The 24,499-nt window shown below is 34.8% G+C and overlaps 1 pseudogene; it reads left to right on the top strand.

The window, feature by feature from the left end:
• Positions 1 to 15,681: 15,681 nt before the first annotated feature.
• Positions 15,682 to 16,908, top strand: LOC149165243 (arogenate dehydrogenase 2, chloroplastic pseudogene; annotated as a pseudogene).
• The last annotated feature ends 7,591 nt before the right edge of the window (positions 16,909 to 24,499 follow it).

The raw sequence follows: 24,499 nt of genomic DNA, 5'->3' as shown, positions 1-24,499 counted from the left end.
GGGTTCTTTGTTTCTCTACTACTTCCAAGTCCTACATATATATGTAATTTGACATTTTGGGGGTTTTTTTCATCATTTCCTTTTTTTCCTCTTAAGATTGAGATCCTCTACATTTTTCTTCTTCTAGTGATTCTTTGTGAAGATATGGTTAGTGGAACTTGATTTCTTTACATGGGTTCCCATCCCCTATGATATGATTGACATATGATCTTCCTGAACATTATGAATAGTTCATATAAAATCATGTATATGAATTGAGGAACACCTTTAAAATTCTTGCATTATGTAGAAATTAAGTCTAACTTGTAATATTTTTTAATATGTTTATGAGTCCATGACATGTTAGAATTGATCTATGTGAAAATTTTCATTGTGCAGTTTGAACTATCATGTGTATGTTTATGAGTCTGTGACATGCTAGAATTGAATATATGTCAAAAAAATTTACATCATAATGTTTGACATATCTAAGTTGTATGTTTCATTATTTTTTGAATTGTTTCACTTTGATTTGGAGGGTTCATGCCTTACAGGCCATTTGTATGTTGCAGGTTTGTATAACATGGTTGTTCAAGGCCCTTAGGATTTGTATAGCATGGATGTTGTGGGCCCTTGGAATTGGTTATGCATTGGAATTGGTTTTGCGTTAGAATTGTTTTCCAAACATTAGAATTAGGTGAGATACATCCATTTACCTCATAAATGGCTAACTAGTGTTGTCAAGATTTTCCAAGTTGGATGGAACTGTGTGGTCAAGTAGACTTCCCTATCCTTCCTAGTGAATTCTTTTCATTCACTCCATCAGTCGTCCAATTTGAAAAACTTACTCTAACAATGGGTGTTCCTATTCCAGTAGATCCAACTTGTGTATCTTAGATATTTTAGAGGATATTACCACACACTCAGGTCCCAAGAAATGCTTGTAATTCCTGTGCTCTAGAACACAGGATGCTTCTCAACAAAAAATTGAAAACTAGAAGAGTACAATCTCATTGGGGGAAGGAACAATGAGCATCAATTCCACTAAAAATGAGATTAAAGGAGACCTTTGGCCTTAAGAGTCCTCTAATGTTGGAGTGACTCCAAGGAGGGGGATCCTTCAAAAACTTACAACAAACAACAAACAAAAAACCAAACACATTCCAAATTAATCGAGCTTGAATTCTTATCAAACCATAAAGGGGTGGGATCTAGACCTTCCATAAAAAATTTCCATGCAAAATGACCCTAACCAAACCTTAATCGGAGAAATTACTAGCCTTTAGTAATTTGTGTGGATTCATGGATCTTAGCATGCAAATGACATACTTACCTCTCTTCTCATTGTAGGTTTTAACCCTACGAAAAATTTACTGCAAATGAATTCTTCAAAAAGAAAAAATAAACAATGGCAAGAACATAAAACAAATATACACAGATATTTGCCCCTGGATCAAAAACCAAGGCTACCATATTAATTTTTCATTATATTCTTTTCAATGTTAAAATACATATATATACATGCTGAAGCATTCATAAACCCTAATCCATTAGCCTTGGATTTAGTTCACCTTTATGCTAGAGGTCATCTTTTATTTGATAAGATGTGTCTAATTGAATTGGAGTAGCACATCATAGAAAATTTTAGGGCTGATGTTCAACCCATTGGTGAAATTTAAGGGGTTTCATATTTTGGAGCGGAGAATTAATAGTTAGCCCAAAAAATATTTAAAAAATAAATAATTATTATATTTTAGCCCATAAAAAAATGGCAAATAAACATTCGAAGCCCGATTCATCTGGTTTTCAAGTAGATTCTTCTTCCAATCGCCCCGATTTCTAGGAATGGGATTGGTTAAGGGTTATTTCACCCTCTACCATTCTTGGAAAATTGAGGTTAGGTTGAATTCACCCTAGATTTTAGGGCCCAAGTGTAGAAATTATGTGTAAGTTTGAAACTTATCATGAAATTTACTAAATCACAAAACTCAAGCCTACTCTACTCATCTGCGGAATTCAATTCACAATCTAGAACTCAAATAATAAACATGCAAGAATATTTATCACACATACAAAAATATTTATCTAGGGGAAAGGAACTTCTCAAAACCCCTTCAGCCTTGTGTTTATTAATCAAGTGAGAAAGAGAAGCTATTACAATTCTCAGCTCAATGCCAAAGCTCAACCTACAAAAGCAATTCTACGCTCTCTTGCTGAATGACTGATCTCAACTAGTACTTAACCAATTATCAAGCCTTCCAAGCTCCTATTTCCTTCGGATGTTCCTTGAGGATTTAGGAACCTATTAACTAGGAAATTCCTCTAATTGATTGTGCAATTCCAAAGTATGGTCCACCTAACCTCATGCAACACATATACACTCAACTAGTTTACAACTGCTTGTTAACTACCTTGGAAACTCCACCACGGCTGGGAAACTCATATTCTTTGCATGCATGAGATAATTACTAGTGTATTGATTGGTTAACTAGATTATCTTTGAGTTAGACTAATGTCTCACTACTTAACTGACCACCCACTATTTCTATTAATAGTTAGAACTAGTTTAACTTATTACAACTAAAATTAACTCAACCTAGGCTCCTAAAATTTAGGAATCACTACATATAATTGAAATTCATGCCCCTAACTCTAGTTAATTGGGTTAATTGAGTGAAAAGTGCCATGTCACCTTAGTTAACTACTCCATGATGTCTCCTGATGTGTAATTTCGAATTTCATCAATTTGACTAACACAAAATCAAATTAAGAATTTCTTGCTGATTTTTTCAACAATACCTCTCAGTAAGAAATGGATTATCAACCACCCCTATCATGCACATGTGGAATGTACTAGATGAAACACCTATCATTGTTGTTGCTTCCACTGCAACATCTACAACTGAGAAACATCTAAAAAATCATCGAATCAATTTTTCACTGTCTACTGGGAAAATTGTGTTCTTGTTGACTCTGCTAGTGAACCTCCTACTCTACTATCAACACTTCTCTGCACTAATCAGTATCTGACTAACATTGATACTCCTACTACTGAATACTATGGGGACCTGTAGCATTGGTAATGATCCATTAGACAAAAACACCTTAATGGATCCCCCCATTTTTTTGAAACTCTTGGACTATGGCTTCACATGGCCCCACCTCACACCTGGAGGTATGGATGCATATGCTCCTTATGCCAACTTAGCTCGAACTCTCCCCCTACTGGAGGTATTTAATTGAGTGGATGTCTCCAATTTTCCTTGGCTGCTCCACGTCTTCTCAAGGCTCCTTTTGAGGCTCCATTTTGGTTGAGGCTCCCTCTCAACCATAATATCTCAAATCCATGCCTTGTTCCTCAAGGTTTTGCATGCATCTTATACTTAAAGTGCATACATGTTCTAGTGTGAAACCTGCTATGTTAACATCTAGAAATTATGTGTAGATTTGAAACTGCTCATGAAATTTACTAAATCACAAGACTCAAGCCTACTCTACTCATCTGCAGAATTCAATTCATAATCTAGAACTAAAATAATAAAAATGCAAGAATGTTTATCACACATACACAAATATTTATCTAGGGGAAATCAATTGCTCGAAACCCCTTCAGCCTTGTGTTCATTAATCAAGTGAGTAAGAGAAGCTATTACAATTGTTAGTTCAATGCCATATCTCAACCTACAAAAGCAACTATATTCTCTCTTGCTGAATGACTGATCTTGGCTAGTAATTAACCAAATATCAAGCCCTCCAAGCTCCTATTTCCTTGAATTGTTCCTTGAGGAATTATGCCCCTATCTACTATGAAATTCCTCTAATTGATTGTGCAATTCCAAAGGATGGTCCACTTGACCTCATGCAACACTTGTACGGTCAAATAGTTTACAACTGCTTGTTAACTACCTTGGAAACTCCACCACAACTGGGAAAAGCGTATTATTTGCATGAATGAGCTAATTGTTAGATGATTAATCAATTAACTAGATGATATCTGAGTTATACTAATGTCCCACTACTTAAATGACCACCCACTAGTTCTATTAATAGTTACAACTAGTTTAACTCATTACAACTGAAATTAACTCAACCTAGGCTCCTAAAATTTAGGAATCACTACATACAATTGAAATTCATGCCCCTAACTTGAATTAATTGAGTTAATTGGGTGACAAGTGCCATGTCACCTTAGTTAACTACTCCAAGCTACCTGCTGATGTGGAATTTCAAATTTCGTCAATTTGACTAAGGAAAAATCAAATTAAGAATTTCTTGCTGCATGTTTCAACACCAAGGGTTTGTAGTTTGATTCGCATAGGTTCCCAATTGAATTTTTCCGGCATTTCAGGGGTTTTCAATGTGCAGCTTGAACCTTGATTCACATTTAAGATACGAGTTTAACAGTTTTTCTTGAAGGTTGTGAGTATAGGGTGGGTGCAAGTGGTATCTAATGGGTTAAATTTTAATGGGCCAGGTGATGGGCCTCTAAATTAGACATAAATTAAGGCCCATGCCTCTAATTGAAAACATAAATTAAGGCATATTACCATCCTTCAACACATTAAACCTCTCTTTTTGCATTAAATAATTTATTTTTAACTTTAATATATTCATTAGGAAGGTTTATGAATAATTGAATATTTGTGCTTAATATTATTTATTTTTGTGGAATATTATGAGAGTATTTGGCAGATTATGAAGAGTTGGAGGAGGAGATAATTTAGGGACTTGTTCCCTACTACTGGAGGATCAATAATAAGTAATAAGTCAACAAGATATTATGTAACTATGTCACAAATTGTGGAACTCCAATGATTGAGAAAATCTAGGAATGTGTTCCACTCATCAAGGGAGTAGATCCATCCATCAAGGGAGAAGACCCGCTAATAAAGGGATTTCGGTGGGGAAAGATTCCTCCATCCATGGGGAATGATTCTTAATCATTTTGTATAAGTACAAAGTTGAATTTTCCTCTAGGGAATGATTGAGAATCTAGGAATGTGTTCGCTGTCATTTAATGCAAATTCCTAGTATTGGGGACTAGATCCACTAATCAAGGGATTTTGTTGGGGAAAGATTCCTCCACTCATGGGGAATGATTCCTAATCATTTTGTATAAGTACCAAGTTTAATTTCCCTCTTAGGGGAGATTTTCATTAGTGTTCTTGTGGAGAGAGCTTGTAGTTTTGCAGCTTCATTGTATTTTCTTGCAGGGATGTAATTCTATTGATGAAAATAATGAAGATTTGTGTCATGTTCAGCTTCTAAATCTTTTTCTCTTCCATATGTCTCTGAGTTTCCTTGGGCTTAGCCATCCAAGGATCCTCAGAGTCCTTTTGTACCATTTTCATTCCTTCTTTTCACTTCTTATTCACATGCATCTCTACTTTTTATTTCTTTCTATTTCTGCTTTTAGTATTAGTGATTTCTTGTTGTGGATTGAGTTAAATGGTTGATGTAAGTTATTTTGCAGGATCACAAGCATTATTTCATCCTTGGAAAATATTTGGAATTGAATACTAATCATTGACCTGCTTGGATTAGTCTTCTTATTCCCAAATCTAGATTGTTGGACCTCTTTTTAGTAAAAAACAATAAATTTCTACTATTTTTTAGAGCATGATAATGAGCTTAAATAAAATTAATTCCACTCGCATCAGATCACAAAAAAATTCTAGTTCATAACAAAAATTACCCCATTGCATTTGCACTTAACTTGGTTAGGCATGTTTTTAGATTTACTAGCTCACTAGTTCTCGAATTTCTAGATTTTCGACTAGTAATCTTTTTTTATTTTTTTTGGATAGGTTAACACAGATATTTTTTAATGATTCCACTTGGAATAGGGACCTAAGACATTTTAGTTAATAAAAAAAAATTCCCATCCAATTTGGATTTGATTTGCTTGGTCGTTAAACCCTCACCAATTTGATCATTTCACAAAGAAACTTCTCCAATCTTTTTGAGAAAATTCATCCATCTCCCAACTTTGGTTTTGAGTTCTGAGTGATCCTAGGCATTTTCTCACTCAATTCCACCCATCACACACCTTTCCTAGGCTTCCCATCACCTCCAACACCTCACATTTTTCTCTCGACTGTATCTTGTAGGTTCACTGTAATTCCTACAGGATCATCCTGTAGGTTTCTAGTACATCCTGTAGGTTTTCGTGAAATGGCCTGTTTTAAGGCCGAATTGATGGAAAACCTCTAGGAAGTAGCCAGACGCCTCCCAATAGTCTCCCACACCATATAACCATCTCCTAACCCTTCCTTCCATCATCCAACATCCTTAATTCACCTGCCACATCACTAAAGGAAATTAGTTTTCATACTTGATTTTGCATGAAAAGACAAAAACAAATTTAATCTAGTCCCTTTACTTGCACATTAGTGATGCTTGATGCTTCTTACTTCCATGCTTAGATAGTAGCATTTGGTTCAGATAATTTAGCATTATTGAAAAGAATATTTTCTTGGTAGTTAATTAGGAAATGGTGTGATTTAACATTGAATTTCCGTCTCTTTCCTTGTAATTTCTAGCAATAGGTTAAGGTTCCATTTCTAACATTTCATTTTCTGCAATTAGTTTAGGATTTGACTTCAGTACATGCACTCGATTACATCATGACAGCAAATGAAGGACACATTGTATGCCGCACATACAATGTTGACACCTCTTAAGTTTGTACAAACCCTAGGTTGATAATGAAAGTCGGTAGCCTTGGGAGTTGCAACATTCTTGTTGCAATACTGAGGCTCGTCGCTTTTTGGTGTTGTTGCCAAGGAGTTTTCAAAGTATGCATTGTTTTCTTCCCTAGCTGATTCATTTCTTTGTAGTTTTTGCAAAAAACAAAAAAAAAATATTTTCATTTTGAATATTTAATTTCAAAAGTAGAAAATTACATTACATTATAATTTTCATTCAATCATAAAAACAAAAACAAAATTATCCAACACGAACCCACTCCCCTATTTAATCACATGGTGTAGTAACAGCCATATCACCATTCACTTTTGTAGGTAGAAGAAGAAGATGGTGAAGAATGTAGAAGAAATTGAAGGCAATGATGATAATGAGGAAGATCCTATCGGTTTTCTCATTCAAGATATTGATGGAAGTGTGCACATGAAGAACATCCCTCCATCTTTTCTTCCAAAAGTTCATGATCTAAGGTCAAAGGATCTGAAAACCTTTCTCTTTGAATTTGAAATTGTTTGTAGGTCTCATGGTTACTTATTAAAAACTCAAAAATTGAGATTGTTTCCAGCAACATTGAAGGATAGAGCTCTTAAATGGTTGATGAGTTTAGGGACTAATTCAATAAGATCATGGAATGATATGCAAAAGATATTTATAGAAAAATATAAAGATCATGATCTTAAAGAAGAAATATTTAGAATGAATGAAAAAAAATATGAGAGTCTAGAGGATCTATCAGAGAGGTTCATGTATAATGTTAAGAGGGGAAAACTACATCATTTAGGATCTGACACACTAAAAACCCTCTTACTTAGAACAATTAGGGATGAATGGATTAATCTCCTTAATATCGTAAGTAGAGGTGATGTATACCGATCGTCATTTGATGAAATTTGTGAGACATGCAAACACATATCAAGAGGAAATACAAGATTAAGTCAATCAACATCAAGATCGGTAAGTCAAGCTAAACTTGGAAATTTGTTTGATGACTTTAAAACAAAAATTATTAGCAATCTAACCAAAAAGTAGAATTGTTAAGAATAGAAAATGAGTAAAAAGAACATGTTTGTGTTGTCGATGGATAATCACATTATGTTAAATATTTCTCCTCATTACCAAGGTTGAAGGAAGTTCACCAAGAGGACAATGGAGCATGTCAATTGCCAATGCAGCAATTTTATATAGCTCCAAGAGGACCATGGCAGCCTATTCAGCCTGATATGATGCAAGAGCCTAATTCACAATTTCAAGCTTATGCACATCCACCTCAAAGTAATTGTAACACACCCTTTCCTTAGCAACAATGGCCATATCAACCCCAAAACCAATGTTGGAAACAAAGTTGGCAATGAACTTATGGGAGCCATCCACAATCTCTTCGGTATTTTCCTCAATATCCTCCATACCAAACTCCATGTTATCCTTACCATTCACCTCCACCACAACCACAACCCCATCCACATCCATCTCAAATATACACTCCCACTCAACTACCTGTACCACCATTTCCAAACCCACACATTGAAATAGCTCAACCCACTTACAATGTTGAGGTACAACACTTCCAAACAACTCCTCTTGAGCTCAATGGTATTCACCATAGCTCAGGAAGAGTATTGCAAAAAAGAGATTATATTGATATCATTGAAGGACCACATCCAGAAGAAGAAGACTCAAAAGAGAAGATCAAAGAACCATGGGCTGCATTTAATGAAGAGCAGACAACAAAATCAGAGAGTGAGAAAGCTCCATCATGGTTACCATCAAATCCTCCATGTATTCAAGAGATCAATCATCAAAAATAGGAAGAATTGAAGGTCATGATAGAAGAAAACATACAAGATGATCTAAATCAGCAAGTGGACCAGAGGCATCACAACTATATTGAAATATGGTTCTAGACAGTCACTATGTTGTAGCATAACTCTCTTCCTCAACTATGCTTGATCCTTTCAAAGTCAAATCATTTGATCTCTCAAATCCAAGTACATGTCAAAGAATACATTTCAAGCCTCCACATAATTTTGTCTACCATCTTGATGTGCACATGGATCCATTGGAAGTATTCTTATACTTGAAAGTGATTTTGTTTTTCAAGTAGGGTAGGGTAGAAGAAAAAAATAAATGAAAAGAAAGAGAAGAAAGTAAAAATCTAAGGTGAAAACCTCTTTGGAGGCGCCTCAAATTGGCTCATTGATTGAAAACCTCCATGAGGTGGTCAATGGGTTGAAAAAAAGAAAAGAAAAAAAAACAGAAAAAAAAGAAGATCCTAGGTGAAAACCTCCTTTGAGGCGCCTAGGCAGAGCTACTAGTTGAAAACATCACCGAGGGGAGCTAGTAGGCCTAGAAGAAAAAAAAAATAAGAAAAAAGAAAATCCTTGCTGCATGCATGCATGTACTCTGCAACATCTGCAAGAAACAAGAACAAGTTGGTACTAAAAGGAAAATTGGTCAAGCCTAGTCAAAAGAAGTCAAATTTTGACTCTCTCCTACTTCACTCAGATGCTCCAACAAGGCCAAGTTCATGCCAATCGACCACCCTCATCTATTTTCACCATCCACCCATCATTCTCAAGCATCTACCACTCATTTTCCTTGTTGTCCTAAAAATCTACAAGATGTTCTATTTTACTACAGGATGCAAAAATACATAGAGAAGAAATTTGTTTTTGCCATAACTTGAAAACCATGCATCCATTTGCTAAGCTATTTTAGAGGGAGATTCATATGGATGATGGTAACATGTTCAAGAAATTTCAGCAAATTCCAGTTCACGGTTTCGAAAAAATTGGCCTCCATCACCTTCCACCATTTTTACATTTTCTCAATATCGGTGTATCCATTTAAAAAACTGTTTCATGGGGAGATGCATATGGATGATGGTGACATGCCCAAGTAATTTCAACAAATTCCAGTGCACGGTTTCCAAGAAATTGACCTCCATAACCTTCAGCCATTTTTATTTTTTCTCAAGATCCATGCATCCATTGACAAAGTGGTTTCTATGGGGAGGTGCATAATGATGATGGAAACATGTTAAAAAAGTTTCAGCTCAATCCAGTCTATCGTTTGAGAGATATGGACAAAACAAGTCGCTGTTGTGTAAACCTACAAGATACATAACAATACCTATAGGATTGGCAGTGAGTAGTTTTAAAGGAGATCTAGAGGTCAAAGAAGCTCCTCTAGAGCTTAGTAGCAGCATTAGGATCATCAACATCACCATCCAACACCTGCACATCAACATCAACTCAGTAGCAGCATGCATGTCTCTCCAGCAACCATCAAGTAGGTACATGTATGCAATATTCTTGACCTCTTCTCTTTAGCATATTATAGTTATAAATTTGCTGTCAATAAATGAGAGATGAGGTTTTATAAGCTAAGGATGGGTTAGTAGTCTCAACCGCCTTCAACTAGTTGATTCCAACGCACTTCTTCACTCATGCAAAGTTGAAAAGTCAAATTATGAAGGGTGGTGATTTCAAGGAATGAGGACAACAGTTAAAAGAAGATTTTGCTGGAAAGGCCAAGGTCACCATGACACTCCAAGCCCTCCATCCACTTCATATTCACTATCTATTCATCATTCATCCATCCCATTTGATTCTTATAAAAAAAAACAAAGAGAGCATCCTCTCCATTTTCATGAAATTTCCATGTGCAGGTCAGCAAGAAGGATGGTCAAAGAGCAAAGGAGGATCACAAAGAGACCCTTGTCACTCACATTTTTATTTTACCACTCATTACCATTCATTCCTCCACTATTTCTATCATTTCTTCCACTCCTTTACTTCATTTTACAAAGGGACTGTGTTTTCTACAGGATGATCATGTAGGAATTACAGTGACCTAGAAATCCTATAGGAGGCAATCCTAAGGCAAATAAATGGTGGAACAAGGTTGAAAAACGTTGATAAGGGTGTGGAAGACCTTTCCAAAGTGAAAAAAATAATCAAGAAGCATCTTGAATAAGGGGAAGAAAGCAAACTAATGGTCTGAAGAAACAAGGATTTTTCTTTGCTAAAATATGTTTTCTTGGCTTTTCCTTGTAGAACTTACAACCAAGATTCCTATTGCACAAGAGAGAGGCCACTAGGGCCATGAATGAGGCACAATGAGGTCACTAAGTTGCTCAGAGGATGAGCAACACTTTCAACAAGGCGGTATGATGGGCCTCTAAATTACACATAAATTAAGGCCCATGCCTCTAAATTAAAACATAAATTAAGTCCTATGACCATCCTTCAACACATTAAACCTCTCTTTTGGCATTAGATAATTTATTTTTAACTTTAATATATTCATTATGAAGGTTTATGAATAGTTGAATATTTGTGCTTGTTATGAAACCAACTCAAGAGAAAGATAGAAAAGATAGATCGACGCCTTAGAATTCAGCCTCTTCGAGGGGGCAACCTCCTTTACATTACATAAATGAGCAATTCTTGGATGATTCAAATGAAAAAACCTCCTTTCTATATATAGGAGTCTAAGGAGTCATAATATAACCCAACCGACCTAACAATAATAATATAAAGCCACAAAAATAACAATAGAGGGATTCTATGGGGCACAGTAATAAAAATATGGGGACAATAGGGGCACAACAATATTAATAACGGATACAACTACAATAGTAATGGGGTAATCACTAGTATTATAGGGACCTATCAGTGCCTAATATTATTTATTTTTGTGGAATATTATGAGAATATTGGGCAGATTATGAAGAGTTGGAGGATGAGATAATCTAGGGACTTGTTCCCTACTACTGGAGGATCAATAATAAATAATAATTCAACAAGATATTATGGAATTATGTCACAAATTGTCGAACTCCAATGATTGAGAAAATCTAGGAATGTGTTCCACTAATCAAGGGAGAAGATCCACCAATCAAGGGAGCAGATCCACTAATCAAGGGATTTCGGTGGGGAAAGCTTCCTCCATCCATGGGAAATGATTCTTAATCATTTTGTATAAGTACCAAGTCAAACTTTCCTCTAGGGAATGATTGAGAAAATCTAAGAATGTGTTCCTTGCCATTCAATGCAAATTCCTAGTATTGGGGACTAGATCCACTAATCAAGGGATTTTGGAGGGTAAAGCTTCCTCCATTCATGGGGAATGATTCCTAATCATTTTTTATAAGTACCAAGTCGAATTTTCCTCTAGGGGGATATTTTCATTAGTATTCTTGTAGAAAGAGCTTGTAGTTTTGCAGCTCCATTGTATTTTCTTGCAGGGATGTAAGTCTATTGATGAAAATAATGAAGATTTGTATCATGTTCAGCTTCTAAATCTTGTTCTCCTCCATAGGTCTCTGAGTTTCATTGGGCTTTGCCATCCGAGGAGTCTCATAGTCCTTTTGTATCATTTCATTTCCTTATTTTCACTTCTTATTCACATGCATCTCTAGTTTTTATTTCTTTCTATTTTTGCATTTAGTATTAGGGATTTCTTGTTGTAGGATTGAGTTAAATGGTGGATGTAAGTTCTTTTGTAGGATCACAAGAATTATTTTATCCTTGGAAAATGTTTCGAAGTTAATAGTAATCATTGAGCGATTAGTCTTCTTATTCCCAAATCTAGATTGTTGGACCTCCTTTTTAGCAAAGAACAATAAATTTCTACTATTTTTTAGAACATGCTAACGACCTTCAATCAAATTAACTCCACTTGCATCAGATCACAAAAAAATTCTAGTTCATAACAAAAATTACCCAATTGCATTTGCACTTGATTTGGTTAGGAATGTTTTTAGATTTACTAGCTCACTAGTTCTTGAATTTCTAGATTTTCGATTAGTAATGTTTTTTATTTTTTTTGCATGGGTTAACATAAATGTTTTTTAATGATTCCACTTGGAATTCCCATCCAATTTGTATTTGATTTTCTTGGTCATTAAACCCTCACCAATTTCATCATTTCACAAGGAAACTTCTCCAAGCTTTTTGACCAAATCCATCCATCTCCCAACTTTGGTTTTGAGTTCTAAGTGATCCTAGGAATTTTCTCACTCCATTCCACCCCTCACACACCTTTCCTAGGCCTCCCATCACCTCCAACACCTTACATTTTTCTCTCGGCTGTATCTTGTAGGTTCACTGTAATTCCTACAAGATCATCCTCTAGGTTTCTAGTACATTTTATAGGTTTTCCTGAAATTGCATGTCTCAAGGCCGAATTGATGAAAAACCTCTAGGAAGTAACCAAAATCTTCCCATGGGTCTCCCACAACATCCAACCATATCCTAACCCTTCCATCCAACCTCCAACATCCTTAATTCACCTGCCACATCACCAAAGGAAATTAGTTTGCATACTTGATTTTGCATGAAAATACAAAAAGACAAAAACATATTTATTTCAATCCCTTTATTTGCACATTAGTGATGTTTGATGCTTCTTACTTCCAATATTAGATAGTAGAATTTGGTTCATGATAATTTAGCATTATTGCAAAACCTATTTTCTTGGCAGTTAGTTAGGAAATGGTGTGATTTAGCATTCAATATCGGTCTCTTTCCTTGTACTTTCTAGTAATAGGTTAAGGTTCCATTTCAAACATTTCAATTTCTACAATTAGTTTAGGATTTGACTTTAGTACATGCACTCCATTACATCATGACAATGAATGAAAGACACATTGTATGCCACACATATAGTTTCGACAACTCTTAAGTTTGTACGAACCACAGGTTCATAATTAAAGTCGGTAGCCCTGGGAGTTGCAACATTCTTGTTGCAATACCGAGGCTCATCAACAAGTCCATGATTTCAGGCTACAAAAGGAATCCTACCCTAGGAATAATTAGATAAAGAGATAAATGGCTAGATCCCATCACCACCTTATCATGAAAAACATATGGAGAACCATCCTGGGACTTGGTTTGGCCCAGGAAAGGGCCATCCGAATTTTAAAGAACAAACTATGCATATAATGCCTCCAATGTTGTGTTGTATTAGTGTATGCGCATAGCAGCTCAATGTTTGATTTATCTTTTTTTTTATTAAATACACTTTGGTTCAAACCTTTTTCTAATGAGTGGAAGGGTGTAGTAATGTCTTTACGTAAATATCACCATTTTCTCTTTGCAATGTTGGCCAACATTGTCTAGTTTTTTGTTGTTTAAAGCTCTAATGAATTTTTGGCTTCGAGGTGCTCCATCCTTGGCCTTGAAGATGAATTTGGATATTTAAATTTGTTTTTTGGTGAGTCTGCAAGGTATTAGGCATTAAATTCGATAGTCCGCATGGTTGAAATAAATTATTTTCCATTTGGGAACTCTAACCGTAAGTAAGATATTTTTCATCATCAAATATTGATGTTTTAACTTAGATATTATGCATTTGAATGTCTCACATCCATATGATAATGAGTATTTCAAGCATCAGAAGTATTTTATAATTTTTGGTTTTTTCCTTGTTTATTTAACTTGGTTTTTGGCTTCACATCTTGCATTTAACCATCAAAAATCTATCTCTGCATATATCAGTATGAAGTTAAGCTTTCTTTAAATCAATGAGGATCAGGCATTTCAGTTGTCAAATTTGTGAGAAAGTACTAAGCATTTCAAACTTGACAAAAATATTTTTGTTTTAAAATTTCTTATTATGTGTATTTATATTCCTTTTGCTTCACATCTAACATTTAATTGTAAAAAATATCTTTTTACATATAAGTTGCTTCTAAAGCTAGGTGCTTTTAAATTTTTAATGTCTTTTGAAATTAATGAGGGCCATACATGACATTTCTCGGTTTCGTGATCTTTTGATTCAAATTAAGGTTATTTTCAATTTTACATATTATATCTCGGTTTTTTTGGGAGTAGTGTGTTCATTTAAAGGTTTTTTGCCTGCATTATCTTGCTTTTGGTGTTTGAACAATCCTTGTTTTCCTTGGATTTATAGGCATGTCGGTCGTAAGTAATCTTGACTCATTATGACCATTTGGATTATAAGGCATGTGTTAGTCAATTTTAGAACAAAATACTTTGTTGAAGGATTTTTCCTTTCAAGCATAGGATACATGTTCCTAGTTTAAATTCTTTTGACATGTGCTTTTTTGATCTTCAGAGAATTTAAAGATGGATTTAAAACATCTATGTAAGTGCATGTGTTCAATCTGTTAGTATTTTGTTAATTTGTGGACTGTGCATGCACCAGATTAAGGGTTGTGTGGTGGACCTCATATGGACGAGTGGGATTAATTTTAATATTTTTCTGTGTATATAATTTTTTGCGATCTGCATTCAAATTTTCCTGTAGTAGGCCTTTTTTACTGATGTGTAGATTGTCCTTTCGTTAGGACATCAATTGATTGTCAAAATCATATAAAACGCAATTATTCTAATGAAATTTCAACTCTTTTTGTTGGTTTTGACTCAATATGTATGCAGATTAATGAATCATGGAATGAGACATTAATACCCTGTAAATAAATTGATGTGTCAGAAATTCTCTATTCAGTTATTAGGTGAATCCTCTCTGATTGGGTTTTTAAAATGATAATGTCCCCTAGTAAGTAAAAGTATGCCAAATGAATTATTATTTTGGAGGTTACGAATCTGGACACTATAGAGTACCATTGGGGTTTTAAGAAGTTTAACCTTCCAAAGTTTTTTGTTCTTTAACACTGTTGAGGGTTTTATCTTGTTAATCATTGCAGGGTGATTCTAGAATTTTTATAGAAAAGGGTTAATTTATAGATTTCCTATTGGTCTTAAAGGTTTTGAGGTTCAGTACATGTAGCTTGAGTTTTCAAATATTGTTATACCATCAAATATTCTATTGGCAGAACTCTATCTTGTAATTGAGAAATTCTAGGGCTTGGTTTTCCAATATAAAAACTTGACTTCAGATTAAACATGAATATTACGTGTTCTAAAAGCACAAGCTACATTACATTCTTATCTGTGTCATAAAATATAAGGGTTCAATCTGTCTAAGCTTACATCCGAAGCTGCAGTAAAGTACACCAAAAGCTCGGAGATGTTTGAATTCCAATGCATGGTTGTCTCAGTTAAACCTATAGCTATTTGTTTTCAATATTCACATCCTTTCCTTGCTGTCAAACAACCCTTAATGCTAGCAAAAATATGCTACAATATATCTCTATTTTCTGTTAGGAAGAAACAAAATCGAGAATATAGTTCCCTTCTCAAACATTTGAATATTAAAGCATTGGATTTTTCTCTACCTTTTGGTAATGAATCTAAGGAAAGTGAAGACTTTGAAACTAATAATAATTTCAAGATTGGTATAGTTGGATATGGTAATTATGGGAAATTTCTTGCAAAAACTATGGTTAAGCAAGGTCATATAGTATTGGCTCATTCTATAAGGAAACATGGGGAGGTTTCTCATAAGAGTTTTATCAGAAAATGGTAGTTTCTTTCTTCAAGAATGCAAATGATGTTTTTGAAGAACATCACGATGTTATATTGATATGTTCATATATTATATCAATAGAGTCTGTATTGAGGTTATTCCCAGTTCACAAGCTAAAGAGAAACACATTATTTGCATATGTCCTTCCTGTCAAAGAGTTTCCATGCAATCTATTTTTGCAGGTAGTCCCTCCAGAATTTGATATATTGTACACACATCCTATGTTTCGGCCTAAAAGTGGGAAAGATGGGTGGAATGGTATTTAATTTGTTTATGAGAAGGATCGAATTGAGAAAGGAGCCATAGTAGAACATTGCTATAATTTTTTGTATATCTTTGCAAAAGAATGTTACAAGATGGTTGAGATGTCATGTGCTCAACATGATCGTTGTGCTGTTGAAAGTTGATTTATTACCCACAATATGGGGAGGATGTTAGGAAATTTGAACTTGGGATCTATTCCAATTAATAATAAAGGTTATGAAACATTGCTCCAAATTGTTGAGAATATTCATGGAGACAATTTTGATCTTTATTATAGTTTATTTATGTACAACAACAATGGAACAGAGCAATTGGAGAGATTGGACATGGATTTTGATGATTTTAAGAAGCATCTTGTAGGGAAGTTGCAGCAAATAGTTAGAAAACATTTATTTGAAGGAATTAGTCATGGGGAAGATTCTCAACAAATTTCAACATTTGCTAACATGCAAAATTCCCATCCTTTCACACAATTCTTTAGGTGATAAAAAATTAAAGCAGTTATCTAATAATGGAGTTAAGGAGTTTTCCCTACATTTCATGGGTTTGCATTGTGCCATTTGAATCTTGATTCACGTGTAAGATATGAGTTTGACAATTTGTCTTGAAGGTTGTGAGTATAAGGTGGGGTGCAAGTGGTATTTAATGGGTTAAATTTTAATGGGCCAATTTTATGATTTCAGGATGCATATGGTATCTTTCCCTGGGAATAACTAGATAGAGAGATCAATGGACAAATCCCATAACCACCTCATCATGAAAAACAAATGGAGGACCATATTGGAGACTTGGTTTGGGGTGATAAATTGGCTAAATGTAATTCCAACCCCCTATTTGATGTTCCATTTACTCGTATGGAGATGGCTATAATTTGTATATATTTGTATCTTTACTTTAAGTTGATTCGTAGTTTGATCTCCTATCATTTTTAGCATGACTGAATGCGCCATTGTGGGTAACACACTCTTGCAGCATTCCTATAAGTAATCCAAAGTGATCTTGAAAATCTCTCTATAGATTGAAGCTCTTGAATGTCAACTTCTATAACAGGATGTAAATTACAGCAGACCGAAAGTGTTATGAAGTGCATAATCACAAATTTGTGCATTATGAAAGTAGATATCAATCTTGTGTAAGGTTTATAATTATGAACAATTGATCGACCTCTGGTTATGGTACCCCTATTCTCCTAATTGACGGTTCTTTGTTTCTCGACTACTTCTAAGTCCTACATATATATGTAATTTGACATTTTGGGGGTTTTTTTCATCATTTCGTTTTCTTCCTCTTAAGATTGAGATCCTCTACATTTGTCTTCTTCTGGTGATTCTTCGTGAAGATATGGTTAGTGGAACTTGATTTCCTTACATGGGTTCCCATCCCCTATGATATGATTGACATATGATCTTCGTGAACATTATGAATAGTTCATATAAAATCATCTATATGAATTGAGGAACACCTTTAAAATTCTTACGTTATGTAGAAATTAAGTCTAACTTGTAATATTTTTTAATATGTTTGTGAGTCCATGACATGTTATAATTGATCTATGTGAAAATTTGCATTGTGTAGTTTGAACTATCACGTGTATGTTTGTGAGTCTGTGACATGCTAGAATTGAATCTATGTCAAAAAATTTCACATCATAATGTTTGACATATATAAGTTGTATGTTTCATTATTTTTTGAATTGTTTCACTTCGATTTGGAGGGTTCATGCCTTACAGGCCATTTGTATGTTGTAGGTTTGTATAACATGATTGTTCAAGGCCCTTAGGATTTGTATAGCATGGCTGTTGTGGGCCCTTGGAATTGGTTATTCATTAGAATTGTTGTGAAAACATTAGAATTAGGTGAGCTACATCCATTTACCTCAGAAATGGCTAACTAGTGTTGTCATGATTTTCCAAGTTGGATGGAACTGTGTGGTTAAGTAGATTTCCCTATCCTTCCCAGTGAATGCTTTTCAATCACTCCATTAGTCCTCCAATTTGAAAAAATTACTCTAACAATGGGTGTTCCTATTCCAGTAGATCCAACTTGTGTATCTTAGATATTTTAGAGGATATTACCACACACTCAGGTCCCAAGCAATGCTTGTAATTCTTGTGTTCTAGAACAAAGGATGCTTCTCAACATAAAATTGAAGACTAGAAGACTACAATCTCACTGGGGGAAGGACCAACGAGCATAAATTCCACTAAAACTAAGATTAAAGGAGACCTTTGGCCTTAAGAGTCCTCTAATGTTGGAGTGACTCCAAGGAGGGGGATCCTTCAGAAACTTACAACAAACAAGAAACAACAAACCAAACACATTCCAAATTAATCTAGCATGAATTCTTATCAAACCACAGAGAGGTGGGATTCAGACCTTCCATCAACAATTTCCATGCAAAATGACCCTAACCCAACCTTAATCAGAGAAATTAATAGCCTCTAGTAATTTGTGTGGATTCATGGATCTTAGCATGCAAATGACATACTTACCTCTCTTCTCATTGTAGGTTTTAACCCTGTGCAAAATTTACTGCAAATGAATTCTTAAAAAAGAAAAAATAAACAATGGCAAGAACATAAAGCAAATATACACAGATATTTTCCCCTGGATCTAGAAACAAAGACTACCATATTGATTTTTCATTATATTCCTTTTAATGTTAAAATACATATATATACATGCTAAAGCATTCATAAACCCTAATCCATTAGCCTTGGATTAGAACATAATCATAGCTTCCTTGACCGAATATACAAAATACCATGGGAAGAAAACCATCATTCCCAAAACCATGTGCAAAACCCATGAAACAAAACCATGGGTAGGTCTGCCCACCATCTTTATGCTTACTCCCCATCCTTGGGCCCGGCTAACTATTATTGGGTCCACATATTTTTTTTCGTGGGGTGCTGCCCTGGACCCAGTGCAGGGGGTCTATCACCCTCCTACAAATCCCCTGATAGGGAGGGATGTCGCCCCCCTTATGACTAGTCATGGAAAGAATGTAACACACACCCGACATTCTCCCACTTATTGTTTTCTTTCCACAGAGGGGATCATAGGAGAGTTTAGTCATTGGTCCAGCCTTGCAACACCCATTGTTTCTCTACACCAAGAAACGTTCCCAATGCTCACATGCTTCATCAATGAATCTGCAACATTCTTCAAATTTTCCACCTTTACCAGCAACACCTTTTTGTCCTCAACCATATCACTCACAAAGTGATACTGAACATCAATTTTCTTTGTATTCAAATGATAAGTAGGGTTCTTAGCCAAGAAAATCCCACTTTGGATGTCACTTCCACAAACCACCCAAACATAGATTAGGATGGACCAAATCTTTATTTCAACCAGTCACCCCCATACCATATTCCAAGCATGAATGTGGGATCTCAAGGGATAAACCAAATATAACCAAACAGGTACTGCATAGGTTAAACCACCTCCACCGTCAAGCCACCATGTGCTCACCTATATCAGTTTGGAGATAATCAAAACAACAAAATCATGGATGCCTTAGAATTCGTTGACCATTCCCAGAGGAATTTTCCTGTCCCCACTCACCTGTCAAGGGAATCTCGGAGAAACAAATCTCCACCCCCAAGCCTTGGGATTTTCTCGAGACTGCCTCACCTGATTGAGGACACTAAGCCAACTCCTCCTACCTTTTTTGAACTCCTAGGGTGAGGAATCGAGATGGAGGGCTCTTGCTCGGTTTTGGTGGAAGCTATTGCTCCCCAATGTGATTCCAGGTTAATATTTTCTCCTTGATGATATGCACTTCGAAGAAAACATTCCAGGTATCAGCCCGACGACAAAGATTCTAGATAACAGCCTAATGGAAAAAGGGTGGTAGTTTGAGCTCCCCTCTAGTAACATATTCTTCTTCTTCTAGATCTGAGAATGTTCATGCATACGAGAAGGAATAGATAAACGTGAATAATAAAGGGATAGATTGAGATGTACAATGATGATCTTTGATGGACATTACACGATGACTACATGAGAAATATGATCCGTGATGATATATTGTTTGATGGACAGATATTGATAGGTGGAATTATCCCTTATTGAGAGGGAGTGTTAATTTTTGCAACTGGGGTAGAATTCCACCTTGGACAACTCAAATGACCGAGATAATGATTTTATTAGATTCCTCTTTTTTATAGGACCAAAATCAACCTATATATCCCCTAATTTGGTTCAATGGAGGTTGAATTATGACTTATTTTATTCATACATGTATTCTGCAATGGGTCGGCTCTAATCACACGAGTAACTACTTGGGTCATTCTTAACCCCAAGTGAACACTCAAGAAAGCCTATAAATATAATATACCTCAAGATCATTTAGAAACATCTTCTCTTCTCTTTTGTCTTGGTTCACATAGTTTCGACGAAAGGAGTTCTCTCAATGGTCCAAATCATAGGCGAAAGGTTTTCTCTGGGTTAGGGTCTTCTGGATCTCGTCGCTGGCAAACAACACGGAATTTTGGCCCTTGGACACTAAAACATAAGCTTATGAGAGTGAATATAGACCCTTGGATACTGGAACAAAGGCTTATGGGAGTGACCATGGCTTCAAAGGCAGATCGAAAGGTTCAGGTCCCTAGTCGCTCACATACAGTTGTCCTGAGAGCGACTGGTACATCTCAGTCACTCGCACAACAAATGTAAGAGAGAAACTCTATGATTGGGGTGTATTTTACCATAGTAGTATGCATAAATACTTCCTAAGAGCGACTATGCAGTCCCAGTCACCTGCATGTAGCAGCTAAGAGAGAGAGAACAACGTTTCGGTCATACATAGATAGTTTTGATGACAGCGACTCGAGTTTAGATCTAGGGTTTGACATCTTGACTTCAGTTGACTTCAATGATATCATAGATCTCGGTTTCTATAGATCTGATTTGTTAGTATCCACTACAAACATATTTATTGGGCTCATTGATAGTGACAATAGTGCTCAAAAGTGTTCGACATAGTGACAACAGTAGACAACAGTTTACATCAGTTTGTGACAACATAATACAACCATCCGTATGAGGATTCTGATCCCTAGCATGATTAGATACGTTTCATGAATATCATTATTGTTTTGTTGCATAGACAAAGTTATGGATCATTTTACTCTCTTTTCCTGCATCATTTGATGACCATCTAAGAAGAAGAAGATTTGCAAGAGTTTTCCCCATAGTGGGTTTTTCCCTTGTCTCAGACCCATCCTGGCGTCTCTATATGTGTGCATGCTTTCTTTTACTATTCCTTTTATGTTTCGCTACATTGATGATGATCGTGATGTTGTTTCTTTCTATGTTATTACCCATGTTGATGTATAACGGTGTAGATCTGAATAATGTAGTTATGATATGGGGTTAACTTAATGTATTAATGAAGAAATGCAACTATCATAGAAAAGAACAATGTCACCAATGAAAAATTAACATATCTTGTCTTGCGAGATTCAAATTTGTGTCAAGTATGGAGGTCAAATTTTCTTATATATAGTAGTCAAATGAGTGTTATTTTAACCAAGGGTCACCTCTAATGGTGGAGTTGAGTTATGCTTCTTGGAGTCTACAAAAAAAAATAATAAAATTTAATTTCCCTCTGAATATTTATAATTTCTTTTGTTGATTTTGAAGGATCCTAAGAATTCCAGATTACCCTTCGATGCTACAAAAATCAACACTCCCTCTCAGTGAGTGAGGTATTCTCTTGCAATAGATTTGTCCTTAACAAGGAATTTTCCTTCATAATAGAATACCTCACTCACTAAGAGGGAGTGTTGAAATATTGAGGGCGAGCCATGATCCTTTATGACTCTTCAGAAAATCTATAAAACTCTTCTGGTCATGACATTAGCCTAGGCATTAAATCTTTTTAACTTCTTAAGAGAAATTTCCTTTCAACTATTCACCTTTCTGGCCATATTCCTTTGTGACCTACCCAAGTCCTTCTATTATTTAAAGGTGAGTTTCATCAATCTCCCTTGGTTGACATAGTCAATTCCTTCTTCCAGCTAAGTCCTTCTGGATTCTATGGAGAAGATATATATAATATTAGTTTCCATGGAACATTCACTTTTGGTCATCCTTACCAAGTCCTTTTTCCTTCAAAAGTGAACGTATACATATTTTCTTAGTTAAAATCCTTTATGACCCAGCCAATATCGTTTTTGGCTTCCTCATCATTCATTTCAATGAGGGAGACATCTAGCAACAAACTAAGCTAAAATGTATCACCAATTTATTCATTCACGAGTATGTAATAGAGCTCAATTAATCCTTCTTTTATAATTTCTTAATTTAGTGATATGTTCATTACTCTATGCAAAGTCTCACTGATTTCCTGAGATATATCATAGGTACAAATATAGCATACATGTATATTAAATTAAAATGTTCAATTTTGAGATATTTGGTCCATGAATATGGATTTTTAATTCAACAAAACAATATACAAAGTCCTTCTTCATGAGGTCTTCCTTGTGGTAATCTTAGTTGTTCCCTCTTACATAAGAGACCATATTTGCAATGTTCCTACAAACTTTATTCAATATATCATAAAAGAAACAATTATTATCTGAGTAAAGTGATACAAGGAAAAAAGAAAGGAATGTAAGGAAAAAAAATAATAGTCAATATGTAAGGATATAAATTACTTATCTTTTGAGACTGGTACGAATGTTTTTATTTAATCTTGCCTCCTTATAGATATCCTTCAAATTCTTTTATGATTCTTATATAATATTCCAAACATAACTCTAGAATTTACTTTCTAGAAGATTTCAATAGGTTGTATGCTTCCTTTAGAGATTAGTTCTCGTTGACCATCTATGATCCTAAGTATTTATAGATCATTTTATTTTTCCTTCGTAGGAAATTCCTTCTTCCTACTACACTTCCATGTACTACAACAATCCTTAAAAAATTCCTTTTATTATATCAATAATAAGAAGAAAGTACCAATGATCCAACCAATAGAATAATAAATATCTAAGAAGTAAGGATGGGAAGAACATAAATACTTATCTTTCAATTATCAAATTCTTCAAATGAAGATTTTATTTGACTTCTTTAGAGGTGGCTTCACATCATTATTTTATTCATTAACATTGGTTGTAGAATCTTGTGCCTTTTCCTTCCTCTTTCTTTTAGTGCATCGTGATGCATAGTGACCAATTTTATGAAACATGAATCATTTGAATTTTTATATGTCTTTCTTATTTTGATATGATATATTTTGACTTCTTTTATAAAATTTTCCAATGTTCTTGTTGTCAAAATTTCCGAAGTTCCTCTTATTAAATTTTCTATGATTCCTCCCTTTCTTTTTGTGAGAAACAATGGCTTGAGTCTCTTTGTTTTGAGGTTCATTTTTAACTTGTGACCTAATTTATTATTGAATAAAATCATCCCACATATCATCAAATGATGGTAATTTTCCACGTGCATAAACTCCTTAGATGAATGATTTACATGGTGAAGGAAAGCCACAAAGAGAAATTGTAACTAATTTTTGAAGCTTCAATTTTCTTATTAGTGGCTATATGTTCATCTTTAATTTGAGTTATTTAAATAAGATAAGATGTGATAGAATCTGATTTATTCATTTTAATATCGCAAAGATAATTCTTCAACGCTAATTTGTTGTTATTATCATTTCTTGCATATAACTTTGTTAGGGAATTGTACATTTATTTGGCACTTTTTATTCCTTTAACATGAAGAATCATCTTTGCCTTTGCCTCACTCTTTTTGAAATTTTCCTTATACTCAACTTGCTTTGGTTTTGGAATATATTTTTCCACATGACCTAAAAAGTCATTTTCTTCCAAGATGCTAAGTACTTGAGTTTTCCAGGATTGATAGTTTATTTCACCTTCCAATGTGTCTTCACTTCTGAGGTTTGGAGCCATTATTCAAACTACAAGGAATCAAATGTTTGAGAACCCTCTTTCTCTAGGACTGACTTTAAATTATTCAATTATTTGCTTCTTGTGGCTGCTCCTTCACCTAGGTTCTGGTAGTATGTTGATTTTTTCTTATAATAGAAACTAAATTTTCTAATGTGATAGTTGATTCCAATGATATGTATTCTTAATTTGTCTTATGTCATTTGTATCATTAAAAATTTATAAATAGA

Source organism: Pinus tabuliformis, chromosome 5_1, assembly GCF_031772625.1.
Source record: "Pinus tabuliformis cultivar Carrire ecotype Pingquan chromosome 5_1, CPIR1, whole genome shotgun sequence".
NCBI classification, from domain to species: Eukaryota; Viridiplantae; Streptophyta; class Pinopsida; order Pinales; family Pinaceae; genus Pinus; species Pinus tabuliformis.
This window is presented reverse-complemented; position numbering and strand designations above follow the sequence as displayed.